This window comes from Apteryx mantelli, chromosome 2 (genome assembly GCF_036417845.1).
Source record: "Apteryx mantelli isolate bAptMan1 chromosome 2, bAptMan1.hap1, whole genome shotgun sequence".
Classification (NCBI taxonomy): Eukaryota; Metazoa; Chordata; class Aves; order Apterygiformes; family Apterygidae; genus Apteryx; species Apteryx mantelli.
Window position 1 is genome coordinate 119,845,544 of NC_089979.1, and position 13,748 is coordinate 119,859,291.

At 44.3% G+C, this 13,748-nt stretch overlaps 1 protein-coding gene across 5 annotated transcripts in view; it reads right to left on the reverse strand.

Moving 5' to 3' along the window:
• The window catches only part of KIAA1143 (KIAA1143 ortholog), a 67,513-nt gene that overhangs the window by 30,632 nt on the left and 23,133 nt on the right, over positions 1-13,748 (reverse strand). The gene's annotated exons all lie outside the window — the stretch shown is intronic.

Below are 13,748 nucleotides of genomic sequence, written 5' to 3' on the forward strand. Positions count from 1 at the left end.
TTCCAATGCAGTCAGTTCCTAACTCCCCACCTCTGCCGTAAAAGACAGTTTGTGATCTAAACTACAGGGACAAAGCATCTCTATATTTGCACTGGCTGTTTTGTATCTACCACTACATGGAATTAATTAAGGTTGCATTGAAAAACTAACAAAACTAACAATCAAGTATCTATGCAGATAGTTCAATAAATGTATATTGCACCCACAGTTACAAACATGTGTTTTTATTTTGGAAGTGAATGTGCCCAGGTGAATGGGTTTAGGAAAAATTTTGACATTTTCATTATTCATCCATATGTTTAACAAAGGAAGAGGCTGAAGAAAGAGGTCGAAAAGCCTGAAGAGGTGGAAGTCACATTAAAGTTGCTTCCAACGGTGTGTAAAATGGTGAGTAACTCCAGTGTCATAACAGTTCAACAAGGAGCTGGCAGTGTATGCTCTCATATATGCCAGTTTCTCATGGGGCAAAGGAGAAGTTTCCTTGAGTTGTCAAGACTGCTCCAGTGCTCAGATATTATTGAAGAGGTAATTTGGGCTGGTACTGGCAGGGCTGGTTTGCTTTCAGAGGTATTAGAGGCATTATATTCAGTTCCAAGTTACAGTGACATTTGCTTGGACTCATATCCTCATGAGGCTCTTACTCCTTTACTTTACTTACAGCATACTTCTTTTCCAGGGGCAAATGTCTCAAGATTTTGTAGTTTGCTTTTTTGTAGAGAAACATCTCTAGCATATAGAATAATCTCAGTGAAATGAAGGATGAAAGTAGACGTGGGAAGGGTTAGAAGAAGAGCAGCTAGGGAAATATCAAACTTAGGTAATAATAAAACAAAGTGTCCAGATGATTTACAATCACTTCTTTTCTTTCTGCTCCTCACTGCTGCCTTTTACCAACAGTTAAATATCAAAAGCAGAGATGGACCAAAACCTGTGATCTGAACAGCCCCTCCCTGCTCCTCTACTAAACTTCAGGGAAGTTCAGCTCCAAGCTTGTTCCTATTTGATATTAAATCAAACATCTCAGCATTCACCACTGATTACACTCTTCAGCAAAGCTGCCTGCTGCTGTGCTGTTTCCATGGAGGTTGCACTCATCAGTTTTGCACTATTTTGATGCCTATGCATGTTTCAGCCAACTTGAAGGCATACCTGAGAATACGTAAGGCTCCTTTTTTCAGGGAGTCTCTTGTAGCTTGGTATCTGCATTCTACAAGGCTCGCTGCAAGGCTGAGTCCCAAATCACTACCTTCAGCTAGAGAAGAAGGGCTGTGCCAAGGTGGAAACAATTTACCTAAGGACCTATCCTTTGGGAACACTGCAGGCACATCATCAGTTTAGGAATGAAATCCTAAATCTGTACACTTCTCACCGACTCTTGCTACCAGGAGAAGATACAATCGCAAGATGCCAAACTGATCCAGGCTGTCTTGTTTACCAGCCTTGTTTACCGGGCGCTGTAGGGAACGGTCATCGCGCCGTCCTGGCCACTGGCACCCCTACGCTGCTCCACTCAGCCCCCTCTGGAGCTCACTTCCCCCTCGATTTTGTCAGCGTAATTGCACATGAAAGGGCTCCCTAACCCAACTGTTGAAGTGATGAGAGCTACAAAAATAAACGTACTACTGGAAGTGTTGAAGCTGACCCAGATTACTGTGACAGAATTGGGTTAGGGAGCACCTCCAACCTGCAGCTATGCTGGCACATCTGAAGCAGGGATAATGTCTAGCAGGGTGGAAAAGGACAGCTGGGGCACGGGGGTGCTCTGAAACTGGGTTCAGCTGAGGCCAGAAGAGCACGCTAACCCCTGCTTTAAGCAGCACCTGCTGCAGAGGGAGCATCTCTTGTTTCTTAATTGTGTGAGCCCTTCCCTATAGCATAGGCATGCAGGAGGCTTTTTAGTGACAACAGCAGTGAAGCTAAAAGAAGCAGCAGAGAGGAAGAGGGACAGGGTGAGAAGCTGATAGTAGAGGTGTAGGTTGTCCTTGCTTTAGGGTCTAGGAGAAAGACCCTTCTGAATTACACACAAGAAATAGAAAAAAAGCCCTCTTCTTTGGCCAAACTTTAGAGCTACGTAAAGGGGACTTTTTTTTTTTTTTTTTTGAATCAACAGAAGCTCCTAGCTAGAGATGAGCTCTTCTGTCTCACTGAGCACCTCTGAACTGAGGTCCATCACTCATTCAATATTAGCATTTCCCCCTCTCCTAGCACTTGTTATGGCAGCCACTTGAGTCCATGAATGTCAGACCCTGTCATGTTGCCACAGCCTGACTCTGGTTGCATGATGCGAAAGACTATTACAAAGATAAGAAAGATTATGACATAGGAAATAAAGTTTCAGTTTCTTGGAAGCACTCCTCTGCTTCAAGTTGTTAACCAAATACTATCACTTTTTTCCACAGAAATGGAGCAATGGACGAAACTCTGCAATACTCAATTGCTAAAAGGCTGGGTGAAGAACAGGAAAACTGGGAGTGGAAAGTAACCAACCACCTGCCAAGGTAAAATTATATATCTTTGTAGCTAGTGGGCATATGTTAGATCTGTCCTGGAAGGTCAGACTTAGGAGAGGAAGAGACAATATCTAAGCAAAGGCAGAAAGGATCGCTCTGTTATTCAAGACCACCTGGAAGTTTCCTGACAGGGCGCCCCTGACGAAAGAGGTGTTGTGCTCACACAGCCCCAGTCAAGGGAAGGCACCATGGGCCACTGTGTGGCCAGGGAAAAATCCCCCTCAGCCCTGGAACAGAATTAAGAGATATATTAAGTGGAAGCTATTTGCATTTTGTAAACAAGTTATATTAGCTTAACAAAACCCTGCAATTATGCTACATATTCTGGACATCACCTACTGATGTTCCTCATAAATACTACCTATGTGTATATATATGGGGATACAAAGCACTCCAGTAACAGATTAGTCTGAGGGTTTTGGCTTTGTAGTAACCCCTGGAAAGACTGGGCTCTGAGTCATATCCTAACAGGGCTACTATCCTTATCCTAACAGGGCTACTATCCTGCGGCTGAATAAAAGCACCTCTTACTCTTAGCAGCACTCCCTCAGCTCTTGACTTTACAACACAAATCAGGTAATGAGGGCAAGGTGATCAGAAATATTAATAGATATCATGTTTAGCCAGAAAATTGGAAGCTGAGTGTAAGCGTGAACGCCTCCTTTAAGTGAGTTTTTTCTGTGAGCTTTGTGAAAGGATTGAAGTGCAAGGGAGAGAGAGTCATTTTCATTTCCAATAATATTTTATTGATTTACTTCACCTAATGCAGTTCAATAACTCATCCCCCAAACAGATGAAACTTCAGCTCCATATAAATAGGTATTAATCTCAAGTAAATTACTGATGAGTCTTAATTAAGCAATAAGATGGAACAGCCCATGTAATTGGGCTGATTAAGGGCACACCTTGGACATGCGCTGAGGCACCAGGCAAATCGAAGTGCTTCTAGTCCACCCATGTTGTGAAACTAAGCAGCACAGCAGCAACTCCAAACCCACCCTCAGGGTACTGGTGCACTCAAGGGCTTGACTGTTGCTTCAGCCATGACCCTGCAATTTCCAGCTGCTAATTTAAAAGAATACATCACAGAGTCTGATTTTTTCAAAACAGCAGGCCATACAATTGCATCGTTGTTTGCATCTCTGTTATGCACCCAGATAAAGTATGGCAGCAAGAGTAGCAGAAGTATGGGAGAAGGCGCATAAGGTAAGAAACTCACCAAGTACAGAGATGCCTTTGCAAATCCCTGGAACATAGTGCATTCTTCAGTGTAAGCTGAAAACAATCCCACAGATTTCAGAGGGCATCGTTCAGATTTTGTTTATGGCACTGTAAATTAGGAGGGACTCCGTGGAGGTCAACAGAACTAAAAGAGTGTGAAATTGATGCGAGGGAGAGAAGAGGGGGAAAAAAGCTCTGTGTGTTTCTCTCCTTGCACTCTAGCATCAGAGTCTGCTTCCTGGTTTATCAAAGCACGCTATAGCCCTTTATATTTCCCGCTAGAGAAGTAGACTATTAGCATACAGCTGCACCTCTTAGGAGAGCAAATAGAAAGAAGGGGAGTTTTGGTGGAGTGGCCTTTTTTTTTTTTTTTTTTTTTTTTTTTACAACAGGCAGTATAAAACACACACAAGAGGCAGACACTACAAAGCAGGCTCCCAGCTACAGTAATTCAGTGCAGCTTCATTGTAGTCTGTGGAGCTATACAGATTTACACTAGCTGGTTAATTTACATCAGCCTCCTCCCCATCTCCCTCCTCCTGCGTCCAGAGAGGTTGAAAGCAAGCACTGAAGAGAAAACAACATATAAGGCCAAAGAAATTCAAGTGGTGGAGAACCTTGTGGCATGAGAAGGCATCAGTATTTAACAATGCAAAGACTATGTGCCAGGGAGGAAAAAGGGAGACAGGGGACATTCTCAGGAAATTGAAGTTTCCAGTGGAAAAGGCACTGCAGCTGGACAGTCCTGGAGTGCCAGTGTCACTTCTCAGCCTCTTCTGAGAAGGAGAAAAGGTACCTTTAAGAAGTGAGTAAATGAGGGAGGCTGAGATAATGGGTTCATAAGTATGGGAGCGCAACAATTACAGACTCCAATTCCCTCCTCTCTCAGGGTCTCCCACACTCTGGAGGCTCTGTGTGCCTCCGTTACCCTGCGTTTCCCTCTGCTTCACCAGGATCCCTCCTACCACAGCACCTGGGTGGGATCTCCCTGTCTTCTGTCCCTCCTTCCCTCCTGTGTCCCTCACTTTTCTTCACGAGGTGTTTTGTGGGCTCTTCCTTCCTTAAGGCTGGAGGTAGGGGAAGAGAAGAGCCACTGGCCACTGATTATCAACACTAGGCACTTCAGCTCCATGAATAATTGTCCTTGCTGACTGCAGGACTGACTGTGGCTATCAAATCACTTTCTGGTTTAATCGTACTCGTCCTGTTGGCTCTGTCCACCCTTCCAATACAATTTTGAAAAGTACAGAGCAGGCTGGAAACTTTGACAATGAAAATGAGACCTTTAACATAAGTGTTACAAATAAAGCCTTTGTTGGGAAGAATTTCTCTGAAGGAAATTAAGAGGGTGGGCTGTAACTTGGGAGAGCTGAGGAATGACCAGAGCACCCCTTCGGCACAGTCTGCCTCTGACGGCAGGCAGCTCCGGCCGTGAGGTGAGGTGGGCAGGCAGAAGTCAGCAACCTCTGCAGTCCCCTCCACTGAATCCAGCAGACAACATGAGCTGGGGCACTTCAAGTGGACTTGTATATGTCTGGATGCCACGCTAAGCCTTCTCCAAACTTCAGCACTGTGGGCTTTTTACCCAAATACCGGAAGAATAGGTTGCATATCAGAACTCTTTTTTTTCTTTCTCTGTTCTGGGACTATTCACTTTGCACCTCAACTAGCCTCCACATACTAACACACACACACACACACACACACACCATTTGACCTATTGGCAATCCAGCTATATCTGTCCTAGCAAAGCTCTCTAGGGCAGATATAAGTAAAAGCAGCCAAAGTGCTTTGGCTAGTGCACCTTTTACTCTAGTTCATTGAAGTAAATGAACTCTGCCAGAGGAAAAAAGTTTGTTTTCATGGTTGATGTTGGTATAACTGCAGCTGCCATAAAAATATAGCTGGAAATGTCACAACAAAATCACACTCTGACAATGAAATACCAGCCAAAGTTTCTAGCATAAATCTTGCATAAGAAAGTACCAAGGTTTAATCTCTAGGGCAAAGACAGACCCAGCACGCAAGAATTTAAAAGAAAAGAAAGAAGAAAGGCACCTTGGGAGAAAACAACTCTATTATTAAACAGCTGTTCACTCATGTACATTAACAGATAGTGCTGTATTCCATTAACAGCCACTCTTAGAACAGCAAGAATTTTTATGTGTGTTTAAGGCCTCTGGATAAAGCTGCCAATTGTTGAATGGAAAAAGCTCCAATGAAAATATTTAGCTTTGGTGGAGACAAGGCCACCTACGAGTCTTTCCATTTCCCTTTTTTCTTCTTGTTCTCCCTCTCCCAATCCCCTTGCAGCCATTCATTTACTAGCAGCAGCTGTGATTGTCTGGAGATATGCAGAGAAGAATAAGAAGACCCTCCTGTACCTCATGCCAATGCTGTTAGTTCAGGAATATTAGAAGATTATTTTTTAAGATGTTCCCCCTGTTGTATGCAAGGCTGGAACTGAAAAAAAGGAACTTAAGAGGATTTTCAAGCAGTGTGTTTGTTATTCATTTTGTTGTTGCCACAGCATGAGGGATTTGTGTGCATTTAAGATATCAACTTAACTACGTTCCCTTCACTTCATCAGTTTTGTTTGCCAGCTGATGGGATGCCAAGCTGAAGCAACTGAATCAAAGAAGATTTAAAGTAAATACCATTTAGAATATAGGGCAAACAATATAATACCAGTGAGGTGGCTAGAGAAGGGGGAGAGGAGGAGAGGAAACCGAGTATCATGTGCCGTTTCAACAGAGGATGCCCCTTCAAACGACAAATGACTGGAGAAACCAGCTGCCCTGACAAAAATCATCTCAAATGTTGCCAGAGACTTGTGTTGTCATCAGTCCCTTCTTTCAGAGGACTGCTGCACTTGGCTGTATCTTTTATTGTGTTGTAAAGGGATTGCAATCATTAGTTATCCTTACAAGGATAACTATAAATAATCTACTACACTGTACAGTTGACTATTTTGTCTCATTTGCACAGTTTCATTACTGGAAAGGCCTTATCAGTGCATGCCCAACTAGAAACTTGGGGTGTAAGCACTAACCATATACTCTCTGCCCTACCTCCTTTTTTTGGGATAGCCCTATTGAGTTAGATCACATGCTATTCACATAGCAGAGCTCTGCCCAAGGGCAGGCAAATGACATTACCTTCACTGTTTTGCAGTCAGAAAAGCAAAATCTATTATCACATACCTATTTAAGATTTCATTCGTCCAGGAGATTGTCTCTGGCAGTGGTCAGTAGCAACTGTTTTAGAGAAAGGTATGAGACATCCCATTGCTGACAATCACAAAATAAGTCGGATCTTGTACAACTGAATTCTATCAGGATCTCTCACTACCTGCACTTAAGGCACTTTCAGCTTAGGGTCACTTATTTTCACTCTGTTAAACAAGAGAACAATATTTTGTTCATGGGAACGCACTGGTGCAGGGGGTAGAATTCAGAAAAATTCTCTCTCTCTCTATCCCCCTCTCTCCCCCAGCCAGACTTTGGAAATGAGAATATTTATTAACAGTGACAAATTGGAAAAGATATGGCCCAGTGAAGGGGCGATATCATTGTTATACCTTGAGAAAATCATTTCCTAACACTTTCAATGGAAATGCCTATACAGCCTTCACTTGAAAAGAAAGGAACCGGGGCTTCTGGGATCTAATAAATATCATGTAAAGCATGAAGAGCCAATGGCTAAGTTACCATGGAAAGTTTGGATTTCAAAATGGCTTGCTCAGCACTCTCCAAGCCTTACTGCCTTCCAAGGAGTTGCCCATAATAATGGATTTAGCCTCAGAAAGGCACTGGGAAATGGGGAACTCTGAATCCCATGGTGCAGCTGGGGAGGATAGCACAGAGGACCAGAGCAGTCAGGAGGTGGACTCAGATCTCCTGAAGGCTTATCTGGGGCCTCAACTGCAAGTGATACGCCATCCCCAACACCCCTTTGAAAGGCACATGTCACCGGATAGTCACAGCTGTCACCGTGCCAGCATGTCTCCGGCTGTGCCTACACAGCAGATGGCAACTGTGCCGGCAGCGCGTGCTGGTATACCTGCACTTCTGCTGGCAAGTGTAATGAGAGCAGGGAAAATGGGGGCAGCGTGGGCTTTGGCGTGTATTAGGAATCAGCCTACATAACCAGGATCCCTGGAGTGTTTGTAGGGTGGTTGCTAGCAAATGTTAGAGCCCTGGCTGTAACACACGCACAGCTGTTGTCACCCACACTAGTTGGAATAAAGTAGGACATGATAGCATCACACCTCTGCTTTTCTGTGAGGCTCTTGGCCATTGCTGTGGAGTCACAAGGTGTTGTGGGGAAACCTGACTGCACATGGCTTGAGACAGGCCGTTCCACCTCGGCGCCTCTATTTCTCAAGGCACAAGGGTTTTGCAGCCCTAATGATTATTCTTACATTATCATTGAATCTTTTTGTTCTCCTGTTTACAGTACAGCTTACAAGGATGGCACGTACACCTCCCATGTAGTTTTACTTTTTTGACTTCTATTGTTTACAAAACCCCATTTAAAGGGTTGAAAATAAAATTTCTCTATTGATTCCTTTTCTTTTTCCATTTGGCAAACATTGATTTTTTTTCCTTGCGTTTTTAATGGAGCTTGAAATTAACATGAATCTGTTTGTTCAGATCCCTGTTTGAATTAGTGCAGTTTTAGTAATAAAGTTAGGTAGCTGTTACCTTGGAAACAGAGCTCTGTTTTAGCAAACATTTTAACAAACATTAGGGCCTACACAAATAGAAGTAGTAAAACCAAATTCCTTTCTAATAGATTAGCGGACGTTGATACCAGTCAGTACCTTCAGTCTGGAACATGTTGCCTGTCTGATGGCAGTCATTTTAAAAGTGTGTTGACTTGGGGGCTTTGGCTATTTCACAGCATTTACGTTTTTGCAAGTGCTTCTTTTCTTCTCTTTTCATCTAGTAGTGCCATGTTGCCAGTCAGCATTAGGGATTCTCTGCTTTTCGCTATCCCTCAATTGCCATGGTAATCTGAACTTCTTGGCTTAGCTGCATGAGCCTGTAAAGGTGCAGATGTACTGTGTATACCTATGATTCACAGCAGTCTCACATTCAAGGTCCTGGTTATGATTGTCACGGCAATATGGCCACAAGGAGCTGACAATTAGTTGCAGGGATACGATATGCCGCTGTAAATATGCAGGTTTGAACAGTAGCCCATCTACACAGAAATAGGTGGCCTTAACTTTTGCAAAACTGCAAGCGAGAGCCTTGACACAAAAAAACTTAAATATATGTGACGACTCAGAGGGTGGTGGTACAAACAAGGTACAAAGGTAGGATATATCCCATAGCCAAAACTGGAAAGTGGTTGTCCATATACAACAAATTTTGCTGGAAAAAAATAAAGACAGAACAGACTGAATGAGCAGCACTGGTGTTAAACTGGATCACCTGGAAATTGCTATTTATATAGGTTAGCTAATGTTTGTTTTCCTCAACTGTTTTAGACTCTAGTAATATCCAACTGGTGTACCAGGACAGGACTCTTCTTCCTCCTCCCCCACCAACTGCCCCCAAAGAGGAAGAGTTTTAAAATGATCAAAATCCTTCAAAATTATAGAACTGTTTCAGCACCTCTTTGAGAGGTTTGATTCCTGTATCCTCAGCTTTCTTGGAGCATGAGGCTAAAGGTGTCCCAACCATGCTTGCTTAGATTCCAATTAAGAATAAATAAAAATAAAATGCTGAGGGAGAGATGACACGCAGTTCTGTTGAGGTTTGTTGCTTTTAAGATTTTTCCTGGCTCCCAATATCACCTTCAAAAATGAAACTTGTAGCTTTGCAAATCACTAACGAACTGGCTAGTTACTTATTTAGTTACAGGCATCCTTCATGGACAGGCAGCAGAACAATGAAGAACAGATGCTAACGCTTACTGTAACCCCAGCATTAACGCATACAGCATAATAGATGACTGGCCACTGCATTTGAAAAGCGGTTCATGAAGCAAAGTAGAAATGATATGTGTGCAGGATATAATTACAGCAGTAATGTAATAACATTCCATGTTAGATTATTAGGGGTCTATTCTGGCCTTGACATGCCTACATAACTCTCATTAATGTTAATTGAGGTTATGCACGTGAGTCAGCAGCTGAGCAAATCACTAAATTAATTAAATGTAAAATACCTGTTTCGTTGTTTTAAATCCACTGATACATTTTGCCAATGCAAAGTCCAGGAAAGAACTACCACTGGGTGGAGGAGAAGAGTACATGGATTTAAAAACCTCATTAAAAAAAATTAGGTTTTGACAAACAGGTAAGGGACGGAGGGAATATTAATTCCTGGACAAGGTTTTCTGTACGTTCTTCAGAAACCCTGGGGCTGTGTTTGAAAAAAACTAGGAGAGACTCCTGCTTTTCTGCAGCACCTCCTGCCGAGGAGGTTATCTCCAGCTTTTACAAACAAACAAAGGTGTTAAGTACTGGCTCTGCAGGCAAAGGCGGCCCCTCTTGTGAGTACAGCCATAAGAGCAACAACAGGCTTGGATGAGGCATGCAGATACTATTTTTTTTCTGCTTGGCAACTGCAACCCCCACTTTCTATCCAGGAACACTTTGATCAAGCAGATGTGATGACAAGGATCAGTGTCCTGGCAACATCTTTGCATATGGTGGGAGAAGTTTGGGCTTGAAATTCAAAGTGTGTGTTTCACTGAAGGGTCTCATTCTGCAAACGCTTATCCTGGAGCTTGAAGGATGGTGGTTGTTACACAGGGAACTGAATCAATCTTGTCTCATTCTTTCTTTGTTTGATTTTTGGTTTAAGTACCGGGGGCTCCTGAGCTTTCAGTACTCCTGAGCACTAAAACTGGGTGCAAAGAACATAGTTAAAGTGCTTCCTGGAGCAAGGAGGGGAGCGGAAAGTGCCCTCCATCATCTGCACCTCTAGTATTGCCTCATTGTGATGCTGTAATTAGAGCAGAGCTGTGCTTGTCAGCCCTTTCCATACCAGGAACCCCCTGGAATTCCCTTCCCAGCTAGGCAAGAGCAGGAAGGGATTCCCCCACCTGCTCAGCAATCCGAGAAGGCCCCGGTGGTCATAAAACCCCAGCACCTGTTTGTGATCCCCCCCGGGAGGGGGGACAACTGCCCCACATTCGGACTTCCTGAAAGAGAGCAATATCCACAATACGACTAACAGTCTCCCTCTTTATAGATTACACCAAGATGCTTGCGCTTTTAAACCTTTATTTCATATGGAGTAAACAACCTCTCCGGTTTCACCTGTACCTCTCTGAAAGAGCAGCTTCTGGAGTGGTTTTAGTTACAGGGATCTCCATTGCCCTCACAGATCATTTATGACCTGCCTCCCCATGTGTGTCTGGTGGAACATGAACATGTTGGATGTGCTCAGCCATGTAAAGAGGCCTGGCTTCAAAGAGTTACTCTTACAGGCTCACCGTCTGCCTGACAGGCAAATGGGAACTTAAGATTCACCTCAGGACAGTGTGGACACAGCTGCCAAAGTAAAGTGAAGCTCAGCCTGGTCAGCTGGACCACAAATAGGGTTCCCAATCTAATTATTAGTAACAATAATTTGTTGTAATTCTTAATAGATATTTATTCATTATAATATTCATTTATTTGTAGCAAGATACACACTTAGGAATTTCTTGTCATCACTGTGGGGTATAAACAGGGCCAACTTGAGGCTTAAGTAAAGTGGGCAACCACCTAGGCTGGCAAAGAAAGAAGAGAGGCAAAATTGCAGCTTTAAGTGAAACAGACACTCTAGATCTCACCGCAGTGGCCACAGCTTCTTCCCTAGCCTGTGGTGGTTCAGCGGCAACGGCATAGCTATTCCCACAGGTCCTATCCTTCTTGGGGAATAATGATCAGTCATGGCTGTGCCACCTTGGTGTTTGGCTTGCTTCTATCTCTAGTCCTCATGGATGAAGAGAGAGAGGCTAAGCAGAAATTGTGCTTCCCAGAAGCAGAGAAATGAAGGTGGGACAGAATAAAGGCGTCTGGAGGCAGACCATGTTCTTCTGCTCTCTGGCCTGTGGCTCAATGCTGTCTTGGCGGGACCAGGAAAGGTGGCAGCAAGTACAGAACAAGGAAAGGAGCACAGGCAGTAGGACTGCAGCAGCCAATACTGACCTATGTATTTGCATGAAAAACCAAATGGCTTGTTCATCCATTGGTTTTATTCAGTTCAGTCAGCAAAGGTCTCTGAAAAGTATTCAAGGTTATGAAATTTGTTGTTTAAGAAGGAAAGATGCATCTTGTGGACACAGGACTTGCTTTTCACTTATGTCTATGTTCCTAAGCATTTGTCTCAGAAGCTCAGTTGCTTCCCACTTCCATTTAAGAAAATACAATTACAAAACAAAGGGAAAATAGTATGTCAAAATACCCACTGGCAGGTTTTACAGTGTTTTATAAAATACAACAATCTTACTGTCCTCACTTCACAAAGGAGGGGACAGGTACTCAGGGCAGAAGCTGTGGGTTGTCAGGCAGCTATCAAATGGCACATCCATTGAAATGTGCTCCTCTCCCACTGTATTGTGCAAGTTTCATCACTTAATGTGTGCATGGATCCTACTCCTATAACAGGTCAGATTCAGAGATACTGGGCAGCCTACCTCCCCTCCAGACTGACTTTAATTTCTTCAGCCCACAGTGCCTTTCTAAGACATTACCCATGCATACAGGCTTTGTGTATGTATACAAAGTCCAATGATTAAATATCCTTGTATCAAACAGCCAGTAGTTGGAAATTTTACTTTGTAATTCCACAAATATCGATCCATTGATCTGAACTCTTCTGCTCTTTATGATATATTGTAAATTGCATTTTATTAGAGCCTCTCCTTTTGCATTACAAATTTCACTTCAGACTAGATATTTAACTCCACTTTGTTTTGCTTAATAAAGTTCTGGGCACATCTGTGCTGGGAGGGAAGTTATAAATAATATTAATAGATGGCAGGTCAAGTGCTGCAAATAGAGCCAGCCCAATCAAAGAGAATTTACAGGATTCAGACATTCACGGTATTAAATTTTAGACACTAAAAAAAAACCAGAACTGGATTATGCCTTTTTACACTGGGGCCTGGTTACAGAGGTTGTCTCTGAAGTCAGCGGAGACTTTTCACATGAATAAGCTTCCACCACCACATATAACGATTGCAAGATGCAGCCCTTAACCGGCAGCCTATGCTGGAAGAGGGGATTTTTTTCTGTTAGGTGTTTTCTTCGCTGCATTTTAAGGCTCCCTCGTCCCCCCACCAGCCTCGTCCGCAGGTAGCGGCAGAGCTCAGCGGAGGAAGGCCACTGCCGCAGGCCAGCAGCATTTCATCTCGCCCTTCGCAGCACTTTGTTTCTCGTTGGTCTCAAATTAAATAAACCCCGAGCAGCAGGTGCTACCGCAGATATGTCGGGAGAGAGGGAGGGAAGCGGGGGAGACAGAGAAGAGGGAGGAAGCGGAGGGGAGGGGAGCGGAGGGGGCGCCCCCGCGCCTGTGCCATCCCCCCCCCCCCCCCCGGCCGAGGCCCCAGAAGCGCCGCCTTTAATGCGAGCCCGCACCGGCGCTGATGGGCCGGGCCGATTATATTCTTTGAACGCCAGATGTTAGAAGCCTTTCAGAACGGGAAAGCCAGATATAACCCCTCGGAAAACAAACACACGGCCCCACCACCCCCCCCCCCGCCCCAACGCCGCCGAGGCGAGCGGCGCTGCCCGCGGCGCTGCTGCCCCCTGGCGGCCGCCGCCGCCGCCGCCGCCGCCCCGGCCGTACGAGCTGCTCCGCGCCGCCCGGGGCACGCTCCGTCTCTCTGTGGCCTGGATCGTGATCTCTTGCCGGAGCTGAGCTGCGCTACTGACGCTTGCAACCGGCCAAAGCACAGGCACTGGCAGCCAAGTAAAAACACAGAGCTGTAGATTTCATTGAAGAGTTTCTCCCTAAAGATTTGAGGGATTGCCTTACTGTGCATGCTCCGTTTCTCCAGCACGCTGCA